Here is a 21,065-nt window from a genome sequence, read left to right on the forward strand (position 1 = left end):
TACGTAGGTATTCAATTTTTTTTTAGGATATGTGCCTAGAAATGTCTCGTGTATTTACGAAAAACAAATACACCTTCATTTTTTCTACCAAACCAAGGGTCGCCAGTTGTCTGCTCACCTACGTCACACATTTCTGTCCTTGCAATTACGAAACAGCGTAATGAGGGGGCGTTACGTAAACAAAGAGTTGGGCGGACCTGCCACCAAGCGCCTCCCTCCCCCCACGCACCCTGCGCTGGCGCACATTTTAGCACTCACCAATTCGGCACGATCACTTGGCGCCACTTGATCAACCAAACATAACAACGTGACTTTTTATTTGGATACCATATTTGGCGTAGGCTTGGTCAGGTATTGACATAGATATGAAACGATTGATTCATGTGACCCCTGTGATGGAGCGGTTACTTTACAGGCTGTGGGTTCCAGGTTCGAACCCGGCCACACTGATCGTAATGATGATTTAGATTTCTGCCCTGGGTGTTTGTGTATTCGTCTATGTCTGTACTTAGATACTTATACAGTACTTATACAGGCCTGTGCCTATAATTATTTTAAGTACTATACACTTATAAAGGTATACAAAAAGTTGATAAACTAAAATTACAATTTTACTTAGTAAGAAATTAAGTAATAAAATGTTGACGCTTCTATTTTTAAATATTTTGAAAGCGATAAAAAAGGATCTTCCAAGGACTTGGGCAAAGGGTAGATACTTAAAAAAAATAGCTGTGAATAAATGTTAAAATGATTTAACACTTTCATCAACTAGATATCGTACAAAAAGTCTAACACAACAGCCAACTTAAAAATGTAAAACACGATATTAAAAATAAACATTCCTTTTAACAAGTAACCTCCCAACAAGTGCTTCGAACTACCTGAATGCCATAAAAGGCGGCAGAGAAATTAGAGAAACAAACATTAATGATTTTCTTTCATTTGCATTTAAGATTAACAAAAATATTCTTCAAAAGTCGACGCTAACTCGGCGACCACATATGGCGTCGATTCGCCGTCAGGCACTAATTAAGAACGACACTAGACAAATATATCTCCTTTTATGGTCACGGCCGGCATTAACCATACTGATTGGTAAATAAACAGAATACAGGATCGTAAGGCCAAGATGAATCAGCTCTCGATCGAGCCGTGATTAGAAGCGATTAGCATGCGCCCGCGCATACGGCGTCTACCAAACGACCCACGTGGGAGGTGGGAGGACCCTGTACCACTATTGTCTTACAACACGTTATAGCATTATAATAGCACTGCTATTGCACACTGCTTATGTAAATCCTTTTGAGAATTCAATTTGTCTATTGTAATGTATTCATGCACGGGCATTAGTATCCGTGATACAAAACCGTTCTTATAACAACCTGTCAACGAGCCGGGATAGTTTGTCGCCTCGTTTAATGACTTATGGCCGGCATCCGATCCCCGCAGCGACTTGTCTTCAGCTGAAATATTATGAAATGCACCGCATGATGAAATATTTCCGCACAGACTGTATTCAAGGGTCAAAGTTCGCGCAGGCTTCCATTTGTCCTGCTCCTCCTCACTTACCCTCTGCGTTTGCCGGCGCTAACAGATATCCTGTTTTATTGTTAGCCTGTCAGGGTAATATATGAGCGGCTCGCGTCGATAGTATCTCAGTGCCGGGCCGGGATATGATCGGGCACCTATAAAACGATCCCCGCCACGTATGAGTGAATATCGGCTGAGATATTAACGGTTGCGGCGTCGCGCGTGCTCAACATTTCCGACTGTTTTATTGGTGTCGGCGCCACCGACAACTTTCACGTCGCGCAGACAATGACGCTCAAATTGGAAACTAAAATAATTTTTATAGCACGCATCTACGCAACGTTCGTAACAATCGTGCGGCGACGGCTCAATCGCGAGCCATTACCCACACGTGAACTGTCGTAAATTCCGTGAGCGAACGGCCACTTAACGCGGGAGCGATACTCGAAGTTATTCCGGCTGTTTGCTCGTTACCGTGGAGTAGGTACTTCTAACGAAGGCACCCAAAAACGTTCCCACAGTCGTCGATTACCGCGGAAAAAAAACAGTGTCTACGAATTAACACGTCCGCGCTGCGAGTGAGTATGAAAACACTCGGCTCGGAGGGCCCTCGTGCTGACGGAGAGCTGTCGCTGAATCCGCGCGACGCCATCGCCACTCCACGCGTAAGATAGTTGTACCACGACTTTAATTTACATCAAACTTAATACTTAACATCACCACGTCCCACTTGAGACCTATTAATGGTCGGTCGAAAGAACTTTATGTCAATCGATTTTTATCAATTCATTACTTTATAACAATCGCTTAATAGCTCTTGTAATGTGGTAGGTACGTACGTACTACAAGCTTAATTCAATAATTTTTCAGTCCCGGAAGTGGACAGTTTGGTGTTAGTTTGAAAGTTTGAACACAATCGCAATAAGCGTCGCGTCCTCGGTTGCGGTCCTCCACTAACTCCTTGGGCAAACAATGGCATTTTGTGTGTGAACCTCGCCTCAGTTCAGATCGGACGCGCACGTTAATATACAACGTAAACTATTTTTAATCTTTCAATTTGTACCGCTTAGAGAGAAATTAACAAAGAACACGCTAACTTCGCCAATACTGTTCGTTAGCTTTGATTCGATTGCTTTAATTTAACAATGCTTATGCTTCTGTTCCCTATAAATCTAGGATATTATTATGAGTTGCAAAAAATGGCAAAATATTACCACTAACATAACCGCCCGCGGCGAAAACCTTGTATAGCTACAGGAGGTAACTTAAATTGTTTCTTGTAACATTTCCCATATATTTTTTTATTAAAATATGCATCATTTGATTCTACAAGAATGTTAATTATTTTCGAATATTTATATTAATTGGTACCAAATAATTTATATCTAGAAATTTCAATAATTTTATTGATTTTATTCGCATTATTTTAAATTATGGACTTGGGATTTTTCTCTGAACTCTGTCAATTAATTGATTTGAGTATTTTTTTAATTAATGAATTTAGCAACAATATTGTATTTTATTGTTTAATGACTGCATAACATCCACGTGTATTCATATGTGTATAAGATTAAGGTATTTAGCCTATAAATAAACATCTATGTTGCATAAGATGACTGGTGAATTCCGGTGTGCCATCTGTAAGGCTCAGATTCATCTCCGTCTATAGTTTAAGTACTAAAAATTTGCTCTATCCTTAGGGATAGAGCAAATAATAATTAAATTAAATTAAATTTGCTCAGGCAAAACGTCTCACATGCCCAAGATTATATATATTGTTCTCAGAAAAATGTGAAATTTGTCAATTAGCTAGCCTATTACTACCTATAAACTTAAGCTTTCTCCTGAGTGGATGTCTGTGCATATCGACACAATGATTTAATTTTGAAAATAAAAAAAAAAGCTTGAAAAATAAAAGCTCCTGGTAAGTAAAATGAAACTCTTTATTTTAAATCATTATATCCCCAAACGATAAAATGAAATTGTTATTATTTTAAATATATATTACACAAGAATTTCATAATTCATAGCATTAATTTTTAATAGGCATTGAAACAAGGTAAAATATTGGCTACAATATGCACGTCGGAAATATGACGGTACCTGCTCTGGTCTTGGTGCAATCCGCCGTGGGTAATAATAATGTCTGGTGCGCGACATTCAGAGGCGAGCGTGGCCAGAAGGCGCAAATAAATCAGCATTTGCCGGTAGATGGACGGTTTAATTATTGATTTATTGTGCACTGTTCGGAGCAAGGCGCCGGCTAATTGGTCGTGGCGAGCGCTCGCGTGACACTACCTATGCTGGAATTATTGAGACAAAATCGTCCAATATTGAACAACACGGAATACCTTATAGTTCGTTATGTTTATCGAGAGGCGAGCTACAACAGCGGGCGCAGCACTGCACTCCAATTAAATTCGAGGTGCATCTAAGAGGCTATTCATGTGTCGCTTGTAAGGATGTTTGCTCGTCACATCGCCCGCTTCCGACTGACCGCCGTTGCTAAGCGCGACTGTCTCTAAGCATACATTGTTCGAGGTTTTGTATGTTTTTCTTAGTAGCTTTGCAGTGGACCAAAAACACGATGACGCAAAAGCAAACGTGAATTATTTCGTGCCAAATACCAACGCATTAAAGAAAAGATATCCTTAGATACTATGTTACATTTTTTACTTTTCTGTTTCTTTACGCTTATGTTGGACACATTTAATCTAATTTCGTAATTAAGAATTTCTATTCTGAATCAAATAAAATAAGTTTTAAGTTACGAAATTGATCGGATTGTTGTGTTATTTTTGTCAAAAGGATATCTATGTTTTCAGTGCTACTCCAAACACAAGTCGACAAGCGTCTCATACGAGCACGCACTCGGTCCTCGTTTCAATATTTTAGTAGCGATACAAGACAAACAGAACTCCTTTGTTGGAGGTCAAACGTGTGTGAAGAGAGTTTCCGTGTCACTCACGGGCACGCTTGGTTACACATTAGCGCGGACGTCTCTGACAAATATTTTTTTGTTTTCCCATGATCACCATTAGCTGGCTGGTAGGCTTGACATATTTTAGATGTTTGTTGTTATAACATTCCTTCCTCACGAAGCTCCATCCGGGACAAACAATCGGTTTGAGCTCAAATGGTATCCATAAAGCTACAAACAGATTAGGTACGACGTATTTGAAAAACGCTGGCTATTCGATTCTGGAATTGGTTGTCAAAGTCATCGAGTTTTACGAGGGAGAATTTTTTCAAGAAATCTTAATCGGATTCCTCGCGAGTAGCCCTCGCGGTCCGAATAAAGGAGGACGCTAATGCCAAAGTTACGAGCCGTACAGTCTTGGAGATAAGCTATCGACCGACATTCAGCTAACATTATAAATACTTACTGATAGTATCGCATCGAACCTGCACGATAAACAAATATTTTGATTAGTCCCACTGCTACAAATTACGCGCGATACCATCGGTAGCATTCTGTGGGCTTAGGAACCAACCATTGACCGGATTATTCATTTTAATAATCGCATTTTATAGCTTACGGCAAGCACGTAATCTCGATAAAGCTGTATTACTGCACCGACAGTTTTGTTTCAATTTTATGGTGTTACGATAAAGTTTTGTCTGCAATTACAATGTTGATAACGGCTGCTAATGCTTACACTTTTGACACTAAAAGATATTTAGTAGTTACACTCGTAACATTATTTACTTTAAAGGTAAAATGCAGTACTTTCATATGTAACATATTTAACATTTATTATTTTAAGCGTTTCATACGGAACTAAAATATATTATGGCCAAAATTAATTATTAATTTTGCCTACTTAGGTATTAAAAATGAAATGTCTTTCATATTGAAAACATATTTGAAGGTGGTAGAACCCTTTGTGGTTCGACTCCGGCGGCACCACCGCCACAACTATTTCTACCTAATAACAGCAGTGTTAGGCGCTGCTGTGTTCCAGTTTGAAGGGTGTGGTAAGGGAGACAGACTTTTTCGAGGCGTTCCAGATTAGTCCTCAGGGATAGCGGCGCATCTGTGGCCGACCTTAGGTAGGAATATCTAATCCTATCTGTGGTTGATTACAGATGTCCATGGGCGGCAGTAGCCACTTACCATCAGGTGGACTGCATGCTCGTCTGCTACTCCTATATTTAAAAAAAAATATATATTATTTGTATCTATCTAAAATACAAACGAATTAATTTAATTAAACTGAAAAAGAAAACGAGTACTGTTTGGCCTTAGAAACCTACTACTTTTATCAACCCTGTTAATCAGAAACATAAATATAATCTTTCATAGAAACTTTCATAAATTATAACACACCGAAGCCGTAGTACATATAAATGAATCGCCTAAATAAAGGTTGTAAAATCTAAGATAGGCAGGCACTAAACTTGTAGTGTCAAGAATTTTGCATAGATAGATAAGGCGCGGATAAGGCGTTCATCTCGAAACGCCATTCCTATCTCAACACCATAAATTTATTGATATTTTAATGTCACAAATGATCTGTATGTAACTACGGAATATTTAAATTGCATAAATGATTTTAAAAGCTTGAACTAACATCGAAATTTTTACTTTATGCCTACAGTAATTGAGTTGTAAATTGGTTGACAGGAACGTACGAATTACGTTCTTTTTCCACTATGAGATATGTTCAACGTGTTTTTCAAGCGAGTGCTGTGGCTAGCCCATAAGTTATCGTATGTAATAAAATTAAATGTAACACATTTCTCTTTTTCATGTAATCTTCATAATTTATATACATTTTTAGTTTGCGACATGTATCGGCGCCCGAGGGTTCGGGACGTGAGTTGGGTGTGTGCCGGTTCGATTCCTGCTTCTACCAGTATCAAGGCAGCTTTAGAAATATATTTTCATAACTTAATTATACATGGACTTGCCCTCAGGCTGCCGTAGCGTCACCATGCGAGATTTTTTTAATTTTTATCCTGTGTACAATTATAAAAAAAAACATATGTATTTTTGGGGTAATTATAGCATTTATTTTAAAGGGTAGGGTAGCATTTATAGTCATCGTCAACTCATTAGTATGATAATAATAGTATTGCTCTACCAGAGAAGGGCTGTGGCCCTCGAGGCTATAGTCAATCGCATTGGCCAAGTGTGAATTAGAAAACTCCACACATGTTTTTTTCTACTCGAACTCGAGCGTGTAAGTACCCATATTTTTATGTTTTCATTCATCTAAATGTCAATAATAATAAATGTATAAAACACAGATGACTTAGAAAAATCAGGAACGTGTGCCTTGGATTCGAACTTGAAACTCCCGTTAAAGTGGCCGAAACTAAAGCCATAAGGCTATCACCAACTGCAAAAAAAAACCCATATTAGTCCCAAAATGTAATATTATTCAGGTAATATTATTATCCTAGTAAAATTGATCGTAATATCCAATGTTAACTAGTAAAACCAAATAAACATTTCAATGGCCATTTCTTTATGATTTATATTAGTTTACTTATTTTAAATCACGGACAGATACTGCGATTTTATTTATTTGCCCAGATTTATTATATCGTCGGTAGATATCAGTAATGTTTATTTTAACATACTAATGACTCCTTTCCTGCTCAATGATTTAAACATCAAAATTATTCATACAACGTTCTACACTGACTGTAATAATATTTTATAAGTCGTACAGTTACCAAGATTTTACGAAGTTATTTTTAAATAAGTAGATTTTTAGTATTCAAACTTTCCATAATTATATTACAAGTAGTATTATACTAATCAAAGGAGTGGCCGTGATTAGCAGTGACAGCCTAGTGGTTAAGAAACTCGGCCTCTCGATCGAGGGGTCCGAGGTTCAAACCCCAGGCCCACCTCTGATTTTTCAAAAATTATGTGCGTATTAGAAATTAATTATCACTTGCTAAAACGGTGGTGGAAAACATCGTGAGGAAACCTGATACATATCTGAGATGCATTCCTGAGAATGCCCAGTAGTGGGACAGTAATGGGTTGATAATGAAAGGAGTGGTAATATGTATACTCAGCTGTATTTCGAGCAGAGAGCAGTTCTTGCGTTTTGGTGGAAGGATGTGAATACCAGCTGACTTATATTTCTTACCACGTTAGTCCTCAGGAGTGGTAACTCAACTGTAAATGGTTTCAGTTAGATAGGTTGGTCTATATGACGTGGTTACAGAAGACCATGGGCAATAATGTTTGAGTTATCCTCTACCATCAGGTGGACATGCTCGTATCCTACCGTTTTTCCTGTTAGTGAAGTTAAAATTAAAAATAGTCGAAATTTTGCATATCATGCCTAAGCTACTTATGAGATTTCTATTGGAAACTAATATAAGGAAGTTTAAATATAAAGCGAAACTCGATAGTCCAGATACTAAACATTAATTTCTTTCGACTTAAAAACAAGAACTCGTTTTGAACATTAGTACGCAGTCCATACTAATTTACAATTCAAAATATCATAACACAATTGGATTGTGATCAAAAAGTGCCTAGGACGAGAGTAAGGGCGCTTTCAGTTTAGACGATATGAGTCGAACTATCGCACGACAGTCGGACGGTTGTCGTGGAGTCGTGCGACTCGTCGTAATAGTCCGTTGCCTGCCCGTTAGCAGGACGATAGCATTGCGATTGCCACGTGCCACGATTTTTACGTAACATTTCGTATAACGCTTTTAGAGCGTATGTTTTTTACGTACGAATATGTGTATGTATGCATATTGCTTATTTTTTCACACACCCACCAACCCCTCCAACAGCTTGATGGATTGTAATACAAGAGGTTTTGTTGGATTCGTCTAAATTTTGGAAGTGACATTTGCTATATTACTTTTCAGTTTATTATTTTGAGGCAGTTGAATTTTTTTTTGTTTTTATAATAATAACTAGTGTATCATGTATTAAACAACACAACCGTTATTACAATTACTGGTGTATATGAAAAACAACCGTTCGCTTGCAGTCCGACAACCGCCCGGCTGTCGCGCGGCAGCCGTCCGACTCGAATCGTATCAACTGAAAGCGCTGAGCTCTCTTCGTCCTTATTCTCGTACACTTGTTTACAAATTTGCATTCCTGCCCGGCATTATTACTCAATCGAATAGGCATGATAATCGAAGAACTGAATTGTTGTAGCTGTTTTGTAATAGCTAAGCTTGGAGCTGGTGAATATAAAGCAAATGGCCTCACTGTATGTATAGTAGGCAATAATTTAATATTTCAATCGTGGAACTAATTTTCTATGATCTTGATAAATTGTGTGGTTAAGTGGTGGTACCGATTGAGTGGTTTTGGATTCGATCATCGGTAAAGCAAATGTTACGATTTAAAAATCCTAACTGTGTCTGAGTAGTACATTAGAAAAAAAACTAAGATAAGATTGAGAAAAAATGATAATTTGTGTCAAAACGGAAATCATATCGTTTAACTGGAGCAGTGTAGACTACAGAAACATCGTTTTTAATATTATTTTATAGAGATTAATCTGTAATGTAATCGATGCTAAAGTGTGGGTCCTTATTGAATTCTATAATAGGTGCGTAGCCGCCACTGAGTACTAAATGACAACGCCCTAAAATTGTATTTCTGCCTTACCACACCTTTCGAACCATAAGAAAATAGCTTGCTGCACAATAGCTGCAGGTGACAAGTTGTTGTAAAAAAGATTGGCGACCGGTCAATATAATAAAATTGATAATAATTACAATAAGCTTTGGATTATTTCATACTTCTAGCGTTTAAATATAACTTATATTAATTGTGTCCTAATATAATCCACTATCACGTGCTGAGCCGAGACCAACACGAATAGTCGCACATCAAAACACATCAGTACAATATCTATGTGTATCAATAAGTTAATGGCTCAAGAAAAAATGGTAACACTCAAGATTGGCATCAAGACGTTTATAAATCAAATTTTATCAGTTGGACACTAAACATATCTAACACCGACTCACAGCTATTGAGTGTAGCGTTATCGAATGGGCAAAAATCATCAGCGGTTAATGCTGTTACGTCGGCCGTGATTTATGCGGTGAAGGGCGCGGTCTGCGGGCGTGTTCCCGTACTCCCGTAGGGATGCAGTGAAAGGCAATAGAGCGCCTCCCGTGGCGGCGGGCGCTGTCCGCGTCTCCTCGTCAGGTGGCGCACAAATAACGCAATAAATACCCGCTTATCGCAAATCAGCTCGTCTCACCGAGGGGCGATTTATTCATGAGCCCCGCGCATATGCTTAACCCCGGTTACATTTATCATCGACACGTACCTCAGTCAATTAAATTAAACCGGACCATCGATGATAGCACTCGCACCAGATACCACGTTTTCCCATATGCACGTTATTTATTGCTCTGTAATTTGTATTTGTATTATTGTGTCGATTTAAAATAGATTTATCGATAAATAGCGCTCCGTTTGATGGCGCCGCCGCTGTCTTTGAAGAAATTACCTCCTAATTGTTATCTACGAGCAAAATTAATGTTTCCAGAGATTATCGCTCTCCGTATCAGATAAATCTACTCGTATTATTGTTTCTTGAAATGTAATTAACCACCCAAATACTTGTTCTGTCCAGCTTACATACCTACCTCTGCCTGAAGTGGATATTTTACTTGATTTGACATTATACTTGGTGGGTACAAGCAAAGAGGAAACACAATTATTTGAAACGAGAACTACCAACCTGCGGATACCTGTCACCAAATCTACATATAACTAAGAGGAGTCCTGAATCTGATTACTGATGCATTGCTGCTTTTGAGGGCTGAATTGGGAATTGGAACCTCATGAAGGCACTTATCTTCCCACAGTTTTCAAAATCATAGAGTCGTGTTACAGCGTTAGACGCTGGTCTCCATTCGATCTGTATAGACTATATATGTGTTTTATATCCTCAGAATTTAAATCATAAAACCGTAGTCGTCTTCAAGGGTGACAGAAATTCTCAAACGAATCACTCTTTACAGCGTTTCAAAATATTCCCAGAGATAAATCTAGAGTAGCTTATTTTTTGGTTTCACGACAGAGCTTAAATTTCCTCAACTAACGCACTGTATTACTATGAACTGCAACAACTTGGCGTTTATAATTATAGCTATTCTACTTTAAAAACCACTTAAAAAGCCACAACACACTAAAACACAATACCTTAACAATAGAGAACCAGCATTATTGAAACAATATTAATAATTAATTTCAATCCAATAACTTGACAAACAAGCAGCAAAGCGTTCGGGACGCCATTCATTCGATTGTTAACATCGATCATCTGTCACTAACGCACTTCCTCTTCGTTGTCTCACTCATTATGCTCACGAATACGCATAATAAATAATCACTACACCGTGAGTTTATCTTTAATTGTCCAAAGGTTAGCTTTAAGTATGGACAAGAGGTTTAGGAGTTATCCAGGCGACATACACGCCACTATTCAATTTTTATATTGTAATGTGACGTCATATATTAGAAAAGATTACTCACTCCTAACAAGAAAATGTACCTAGTTTGGAGAACTGAAATAGTTGCGTAAAAAAGTTTTGCCACGTCTCCGTGCTAAAATGTCCCTAAAATAATTGAAATAATTATTTATTTAATATGTAAATTACGAATAAATAGCTAATACGCAGTATTAGCTAATACGCAGTATTAGCTATTTATTCGTAAATTTTCTCTAAAAATGTTTTTATTTGTCAAGAATTCAAAAAAAGAACTTACTAAAATAAGCCGTTTGTGGCTTCATTCGATTTCAAGGCGGCGAAGTATCTTTACTAATCTACGTGTGACGTATGAAACTTTTGTATTTTTTGTTTTAATTGTCTTATGTATCGAATGTTTTTGAGTAGGTAGTATATACTAGTAGTATATCATAGGTAGTAGGTAGGTAATAATGTAATTGGTACCTCCGTACATAAGTGCTTTTAGTATTTTTTTCTTATTATATGTATGTTTGTGTGTTATCAGAATAAACTAAAATTATCTGAAGAATTTTTTTAGATATGCTGCAATAAAATACTATGAAATATTAATAATCACTGTCATGTCTTTTACAAATGTCATATTTTGTGGACCTAGACAGAGGAGGAGCATGTGACGAAGAATTTAATTACATCAACATTTATAAGATAAATAAATTTTAATTAAGAAGTCTAATAGCAATAAACACGTGCATCCCGATCGGCGATCCCTGAAGTTACTTTGTTATCCCAGCCGACAAGGCTCCGTTTTTAACACGCTAAACGTTTTATACGTTCATCACGGCATTATCCTCCTTTCGACACGGTAGCACTAATTGGATAAAACATTTGAACAAAAAACGTCAAAGAAACAAACACTTTAATAATACGGATGCTCATAATTTGGAGGCGCAAAGGGAATTCCATTTAACATGTGAATTGGATGTGTCGGGTCGGCGCGAGGTCTGTCATTAGATGGCGTAGCGCTCGTCTCGCCGGACGCTCACGGCTTGTTCCCGTTTCCTACAAAGTTGTGAGATGTTTGACGTAAAAAAATATTCGTTTCTACACTAACCATTCAAAGTTATGGATATAATTACAGTACAATCCTATAGATAAAATTTAGGTTCATTCTGCAAAAAACATTTCATATTCACACTCCTGTGGTTATTTTATTTGATGTTTCCGTAAAATGTAATAATAACAATCTAAAATGGACGTCACATTGAATTCCATTTAACATGTGAATTGGATGTGTCGGGTCGGCGCGAGGTCTGTCATTAGATGGCGTAGCGCTCGTCTCGCCGGACGCTCACGGCTTGTTCCCGTTTCCTACAGAGCATTGAGATTTTTGACTTCGGAAATGCAGTCTTATCTTCTATATAATTCTGCCCAGCCCCAGTACTCACGCTTTTCTTCATTCGCAGAGAGGTACGAAAAAAGAAGACACATATTCGTTTCTAGACTAATCAATCAACGTTTATCCTGTAGATATCTACAATTTAGGTTAATTGTGCAACAAACATTGCATATTTATACTCCGGTGGTTATTTTATTTGATGTTTATGTGAAATATAATAATAACAATCTACGTCACATTGAAATACATTTAAAATGTGAATTGGATGTGTCAGTACTCACCCTCCTTAGTCGGAGATTGGTTGGAAAAAAGAAGACGCTTATACTTACACTAGGCATTGAAAGGCTTCAGATACAATTTCCGTGAAAGTTGCAACAGATAAAACATTTTAGACGTCTTAATTAATTTATTATTTTTGCAGGAAAAAATACGGTAAACTTTAGAATACTCAGAACAATGAAACATAGTACTCATGAAATATAAGTAATATTAAAAATCCAACATGGACAACGCATTGAATTCCATTTAACACGTGAATTGGATGTGTCGGGTCGGCGCGAGGTCAGTCATTAGAAGGCGTACCGGACGCTCGTCTTACTGGACGCTCACGGCCTGTTCCTGTTTCCTATAAAGTATTATGATGATTTTAGTCTTCTCGTAGGATTTGACTGCAGCAACACATCGTATATCTATATCCTAGTAAAGATTTTTGAAACATAGTACTCATAAAATATAAGTAATAATAAAAATCCAACATGAACAACGCATTGAATTCCATTTAACACGTGAATTGGATGTGTCGGGTCGGCGCGAGGTCTGTCATTAGAAGGCGTAGCGGACGCTCGTCTTACTGGACGCTCACGGCCTGTTCCTGTTTCCTACAAAGTATTATGATGATTTTTGTCTTCTCGTAGGATTTGACTGCAGCAACACATCTTATATCCATATCCTAGCAAAGATTTTTGACGTAGTGTATTTGATTTACAGTGATCTGAAGCATTTGTATAAGGCATTTAAATAAAATTTCATGTGGAAATGAATCCACCTTGATTCACTTAATATTTACTGAACCACCTACATCTATTTTTGCCATTTCCATCTTAAAAATATTCATTCATTCTTAAAAATCCCTTTAGAAAAATAAAACTCGTTTCTTGTAAGTAAGAGTAGTATTATTTTATCTAGTTCGTTTTTAACAATAAAATAAATACATTAGTATGGTTTCAAACTAAGATAAGTTTACTCATATTTTTCTATTACCCAATAATTTATTAAATACATACAGAGTAAAAGTTATCAAAACGCAAGTGTTAGCTCGTTGAGAACGGGACCGACCTTCGAACACACCGTCAACGCTGATTGATGGGCATACGAGCAGATCGACCGATTGTTAGTCGCTCGAGTGTTTAACTAACAGTTACGATTCAAAACAAAATTGGTTCTTGATTGATGGACTAATAATATAAACCAACACACTGTCAAGATGCGACGACGCCGTATTAAGTGGTTTCATCACGCACTACATTACACCTCGTAACTGATTATTGTAACGTAATGCCAAGCCAGTTGATATATTGGACGTAGAAATAATAACGTTTATTTCTCTGCCCAATATATCTAGCTGTGACGTGCGTAAATCTCATCTGGTACAAATATAATTACCACCGTCTTCGGTATCATCTTTGCGTCATTTAAAACCCTCTGTTTCATTGAATTTACGTTATTATCGCATTAACAGTAATTTGAATGATGAAAATATCCTTCATGGTTCAACCGCTACGCTTATACAAGAAGAAGCTTTACAAGAACAGTTTAATAATGTATTCTTGTTTGAAGTAAGGGAGACTAATAAGAGACCTTCCTCAACTAAGTACCTACTTAGTGGTAGCAAAATATCTATTGCTAATTTCAGTTAAGATATCCAGAAAAATAAGCGACAGTTGCCACTTACTATTAAACAGTGCTTGCTTATATTCATCATAATCATAATGAGACTAAAATATTGGATTTCTTAAATAGTTAAATAATGCAAATTTTCTTCTACACATAACATTTTTTGGAGAGATTAACTTGTGAATGCCATCTTAGAGGTAGCGGACCTCTACTAAAATTGCAAAATATTCGCACGTACCATTCCACAAGTAACTTCGTTTTCACGTATCTCGTACAGGATGTGTTTATTTGCGAGATTAAATCTTTTACGTTTAACGATTATTTCCGGGCAGAGATCATAGGAAACGGCACCGGCCGAGGCTCGCTGCTCTATCACGTACATTTAATATTATAAGCTATTAGGCGCCTCGCCAGGCCTCCATTACTGTGTCCATATCATAATACGGAATTGTTTGAGCGTTTAGATTTTATACTTTTTACTCTCGGCGGGTATAAAACAAAAAGGCGGGACCGTCGGCGCCGGGCATTGTTCTCGGCCATTCGTCGCACTTCATGCTATTCACATTCAAATTAAATGGCTTGTGTACAAAATTAATTTGTCTTTTGTCTCAGCTCGGCCGGGCTGGTCGCTGACATGTCGCGGCGCAGCGGGGCGCGCGCTGCACTACATTTTGTGCGTCCGTTCCTGCCTATTCCGTATAATAATTTTAGGGCCTATAGGTAATTAAACTGTAGCTAATAAACAATCATGACTTAAACGTGGTTTCACGTCCAGGGTAGCTTCGTGTAGCTGTGATTAAACAGTGGTTGTGTACCAAGGATATAAATGTTAACCTGTTATATATAAAAGGAGATATCTGAAATAAGTATTGGATCCTAATTTTTTCGATGATCTGGTAAAGGAAAATAAGTTATATAATAAACAGTATTTTTCCCAATCCATCGTTATAGCTATACGCAGAAGGGTATCTTGCGATCTTTCAATTCTTCGGCCGTAATGTTCTAGAATTTTATGATCAATAACTGTAATTTAGTAATTAACATTACAAAAAAAAACAAATATCCCGTTGATGAACAGATAAAATGGTTTCAATAACCCACGAAAGCATGGTGATCCGTCGATAAACAACGAGCAAAAACACCGTCCACGATAACCGTGACGAACGGCGGCCCGCCCCCCAAAACCACGTCTTTAGTTACGTGTAATTAAAAAAATCGGTCAAGTGTGAGTCGGGCTCGCGAACGGAGAGTTCTGTACTCCCCATCGTCTTTTTTGTAGGTAGGTGTCATAGCGAGTATCAAAGTACAAGAATTGAAATTTTAAAGTGTCAAAACGGCACGAAATACCGATTTCTTACATGTTTAAAAGACTGGTTGGGATTTTTTTTAATTCTTAATATTTATTGTTATAGATACCATAGTAATACACACTCTGCAAGAATTTCAAGTTTTAAGGAATAAACGCCCCAAAAGATAGAGCCATCTGGTAGAGGAACAGGCAGCTGAAGCTCAGTAATAAGATCCCGTTTTTAGCATTTATGATGGTACGGAACCCTAAAACTGAAATATCGACGTCTAACAAATCACAGCGTGTCCGAGACACTATGAATCACCGTATACGTCAATTAAGCTATTATTACCGAAGATAAATTAAAAAATCACAATATTGTCTTCTTAGAACTTAAACTAGTGAATCATTGCCACACCCCTGACAACTTACTTGAAGATTTTAATCTCGATATCTCACCATGAAGCTTGGCAAAACAACCATGACTGTGAACATTTGCAGCACATAACGAAGGCGAATCGTATAACACTAAACAATGTTTATGACAACAGCGACACGCCGCGATCCTACAATATCTACTGCGGTGCTCAGAGCTTAATTAATATTCAGTGACTAGGCAAAATGACTGACCGCTAATTTGAATCAATTGTTCTATTCGGTTTGAGATTTACGTCTACATAATAACTAAAAGCTTATTTAGTGAGCTATAAATGTAATAGAGTTCCAGGTATAGATATATCGATTCAAAGATTGTTTGACTGCAAATGGGTCATATAAATCACGAATTTTCACACGGAAATAACTAAATTGTTGGAGCAGGTTAATGGCCTCTAAAAGCCACCTCAATAAGTAAATCTTGCTCAAAATACTCTTGTCAATCTTTATTTCATTGCCAGACAAAATAAGGGTATCTCTATCATTTTGGTAAGAGAACAAACCATAGAATAGTAGAATATTACCACCCCCTTTCGCATCCGTTAGGATACCTTCCTAAGATGAGCCAGTTTTCAATGCTACCAAATCACCTGTAACTATTAGAAAAAAGGACAAATATACAGAATAAAAAAAGATTATGAAAAATAATTATCTACATTTTTGCGATACATCTAGGCTGATGCTCAAATAGTATTAGCGACGGCTATTAGACTATACCTGAAAAAGGCACGTGCACGGCAATAAAACTTCGAAAAGTTACCTTAAAATTTGATACCTAGCGTGTGTGAATTCGCGGGTAATTAAATTTTGACGCATGCCGCCGCCGGGCACGAGCCCGATACCATCGGCGTGTTTGTGAGCCGATGACAGCATCAACATCGGACAAATTAATATTCAAAACACGACCGGAAATTCGGGCTCGATATAGACATTTAATTATGAGCTATAATTTCAATAAGCATTCTTAAGGTTGATGTATTTTTACATGCGGAGGGAGATTTTCGAGCGTATGTGTGTAATATGTCTCATTTTTTGGAACATATTACAGCATACATGGCTTCATGGATTTTAATATATGAGGTGTCGTAGGATTCGCCTTAATTGTGGAAATGACAGGATGCTTCTATAATAATCGCTTTAGTTTAAAACTGTTAGACATATTTTAAATTTAATGTTCGATCCAAGTAATTCAACGAATTAGTCAGTATTACGTGTAAAATTGTAACTCATGATTACGAAATACAAAATAAATGTACAAGTGGCACTACGACGTGAAAAAGGCACATAAACAAAACCCATATAGAGACGCGATTGTCCTGTTGGTGAGAAGTAAAGAGTCCGTAAGGACATTTCTCAGAATGTCGACGTAGACACTAAAAGACTCGCATCGTCTTTACCTGGCCATCGAACGGCACTTGAAACCTGTCTCGATCAATCCACCTCTTGTTGCTCGTGTTAAATAAAAACGTCTCTTAAAATACCAACCGAATGAGTCTGCTGACACTTGTCATTCCGGTCCTCAATCCTTTATATTTGTCTTTGAAATGTGATGACAGTGCTACAAATTACGACTACAAATCTGTGAGTCGTTCATAACGCGCTATCTGGCCCACGTGATGGATGTGCACTCGACGCTTCCTCGCCTCGGATCATTGCCTCGTAATTAATATGAGCCCGGACTATGGGAATCACTGTCACCCGACGTCTCTTTCCACTTCGTAAAGTAACACAGAGTACTGACCTGTCAACGGCTAATTATTTATCATGAAGTAAAGCTGCTCAAAAGTTCAGTATACAAATGACCCGATACGATATAATTAACACAACACTATCTATATTAAAATGAAATTACGATGCTTATTTATTGCTGGAACTAGCGAACATTTCACTATTTAGTAAGTCGACACATTTGTTTTATTGCAAATAACTCAAGAATGTCAATTGACTTGGACAGGCATCTACCAAAAACAACATACTAGCCATAGACTAGCATTAAATTCCATAAACTCTAGATTAACTTGGCGTGACTAAGTCATAACAAAATGTGAAACCAACTTTGATCAATCACATCAGATCCACAACTGTCAATAATAAAAAAAAATAATGATACAAAAACAAAACTTACACGTGTGCAAAGGTCCGCGTAGCTCATTTACATTTACAGGAACTGCGTTGAGCTAAAAAACATAATTTCGCACATAAACATAAGATAACGAGTGTATCGTAAAACTCTTGTAGTAAATAGGCTCTCGTTGCGCATGGCGTGGACGCGTGCTATTGTTGTGCGCAATTTACCGCCGCCTCAATCGCTGAAATATTTCGTGCAACGGGCATGTCCAATTGCTAACGAGCCGACGCGACGCAAATGAATAACCACCTCATGCATAGACTAAGTGATTCCGTTCAATATATGCTTGGTGCGGAATAATATTTCCTGCTTTTTGCTTATCTAAACAAAGTGTTTTAATTATGCACAACATATTTTTAATTGAAAGTGTTATTCTACGCAATCAATAAAATGATTTATTGGATAATTTGCCACAAAAAAAAATCTAATATTAATTCTCGTGTAATTATCGTAAATTCTCCCGATTCAAATCCTTTTTTTCATGTGTAGTACATTTGCAACGCGTTTTTTAATATTGTAGATTACTATTTCAAAGCTATGCACATACGAGTGATATAATTATTTTACAAGAAATTTTACTTACTTTAACATTGTTTCCATAATACCTACTTACAATGTATACAAAGCTACATAACGTTTCAATAGAGACACCTTATCAGAGTAAATAGCGTGACCATAACAAAACTGTATTAGTCGTAACCTCCAAAACACCGAAACAATTGCCAACAATACAATGCCTACTTCCGCCGCTGGTATACTTAGTCTCGCTCACGAACGCAGGCTTGAAGGGCAGGAATTAACCGCACTTATCCCGCCTAATGGATCGGCGCACGTGTGCTTGTGTGTGTGCGTGTCCGTCGCGTGTGTGCATCAGCCATTGTGTTGCCAGATCAAACCAAACAACTGGCCCTCACTGGCCTCTTATTTTTAGAAGCGAAAATTATTAACCATATTTCCCAGAGCAAATTGCGACTTATACTCGTATGAATAAATTACAACAGGTGTGCAGTTTATTTTAGCAGACCGCCTATTATGATCACAGTATTACGGAAGTTTGCATTGCCAGGAAATATAATACAAACCAGGAGCGTACATGTAGCTTTGTTAAGAGGGGAGAAAGGTTGCAGAAAAGTATGGTTTAAGTCGTGAAACGAAAAAGACACTTTTCTAAAATTTATCGAAAGCTAGTTAAGGGGGTGTCTGCAATAAATAGTCTCTGAAAGTCCGGTGAAAAAGGTCCCCCTGTTCCCGGAGGAACGAATTTCCTAACCCCTTATACTCCCATGGATACAACAGGTAGCTACCAAGAGAATAAACATTTATAAAAATGTCACAATTTCTACCCATTAATTTGAATAGCATCCGTTATTTCCATGTAAATAAACTATTATTTAGTCAGCGCGACTATTAGGCCAAAACACGTTGGCAAATGACCAAACCGCACGCACTCTGAAATACGATGTCCAATGTCGTTCAACTGATATACTGTCTATGAATCCAGTGACATAGTCCATTTATATGATTGATGGGATGCAAACTGTACGAAAATGAGCGCATGGCATTCAGTCAGCGCATCAATGTCAATGTTTAATTATTATTTATGAGCTTCCCGCTTACGTTTGCTTCTATATGATTCACATGTCCAACTATCATCACCTCACCTCATGTACTGTGATGGGCAAGGACATCAACGTAAAGCCTGAATCTCGCGAAGGGTGTAAGAACTTTTCGTGGCTTGTAGGCAACCTTGCTATACTATGCCTCTTAACGTGCAGTGCCATATATTAGTATGAGTTTTTAAGTTTTGACAAAAATGACTGTTTTTGTTTTTGTTTACGTATTTCCCATATATTTCCAATTAGTTCTGATACAATACGCTAGGGGTGCTGATTGGAAATGTATGAGCAAATACGTAAACAAATCCTGGTTTGAAAGAAGTCGTTTGTCTTTGAGAGACAAAGTTATAATTACAAAAATACAAGTAGCATCTATTCAACATAAGCTGTAGGTAAATTTGAAAATAAAGCTAGACACGTTTTTCTATATAAGCTGTATAAACTTAATCAAGCTTAGAAAATAACAAATATTTTTAATGACAGAAAATTCTTGATATCAACAAAAAATATTATTCTCTGTAAAATTTATATGTAAAGTGTATATGTATAATATGTCTATGTGTATGTACCAAAATAAAACTATATATTCTTTTTATTTAAATATCGTAAAAATACTGATAGATGTAAATATATATACATTTTATTCATTCCTACATAAAGAAGTAAACCCATTATCATTACATACACTAAGGCTATACCTATCCTATTAACAAAATAAAATTCATGGTTGTGTGTAAGGTTTCCCATACGAATGCCCATTCCCGCTCGCCCCCGGGCACCGTACGCCCGTCATTGCCTTAACATACGCTTTGTTTAGCCAACAATTATCTTCACTAGCAATCAACGTCTCACAACAGATAATCAAAAACTTCATGCTTGTTCAATACGTTTGGGTTTTAGGAGTACGGTCATTTTTAGCGTGAAATTATAAAGCGCCCCTCGACTCAACTATTTAAACATAGGTCTTTAATGAGTTGAGTACAAAGCAATACAGATACGCTAAGCGTGATTATCTAATATATATCTCAATTTCCTTATAAAGTTGAATAATTTAGGTCCAAGATACAATATTGTTTAAAATACATAGATACACTTGTGAAAAAATAATTTAATTACTTTTTCTTATAAACGTATAACGTATTCATATATATTGCTTCGATATAAAGGTGTCTACAGTATTTTAGTTACTCGTACATTACTTCTGAGAAAAGTTTACACGTATTACAAGACATTCACGGACCCGGTGATTTGTACGACAGTATCACTAGGTGTCCTATGACCTTAGACCCGCTTTATAGGCTGACTGGCCTAAGAACCCATCACACTTGTCTGCTTTATTGACTATAAAGT

This window comes from Epargyreus clarus, unplaced genomic scaffold (assembly GCF_041222505.1).
Source record: "Epargyreus clarus isolate Ecla_fem2 unplaced genomic scaffold, WU_Ecla_fem_2.2 ptg000009l, whole genome shotgun sequence".
In the NCBI taxonomy this organism is placed as follows: domain Eukaryota; kingdom Metazoa; phylum Arthropoda; class Insecta; order Lepidoptera; family Hesperiidae; genus Epargyreus; species Epargyreus clarus.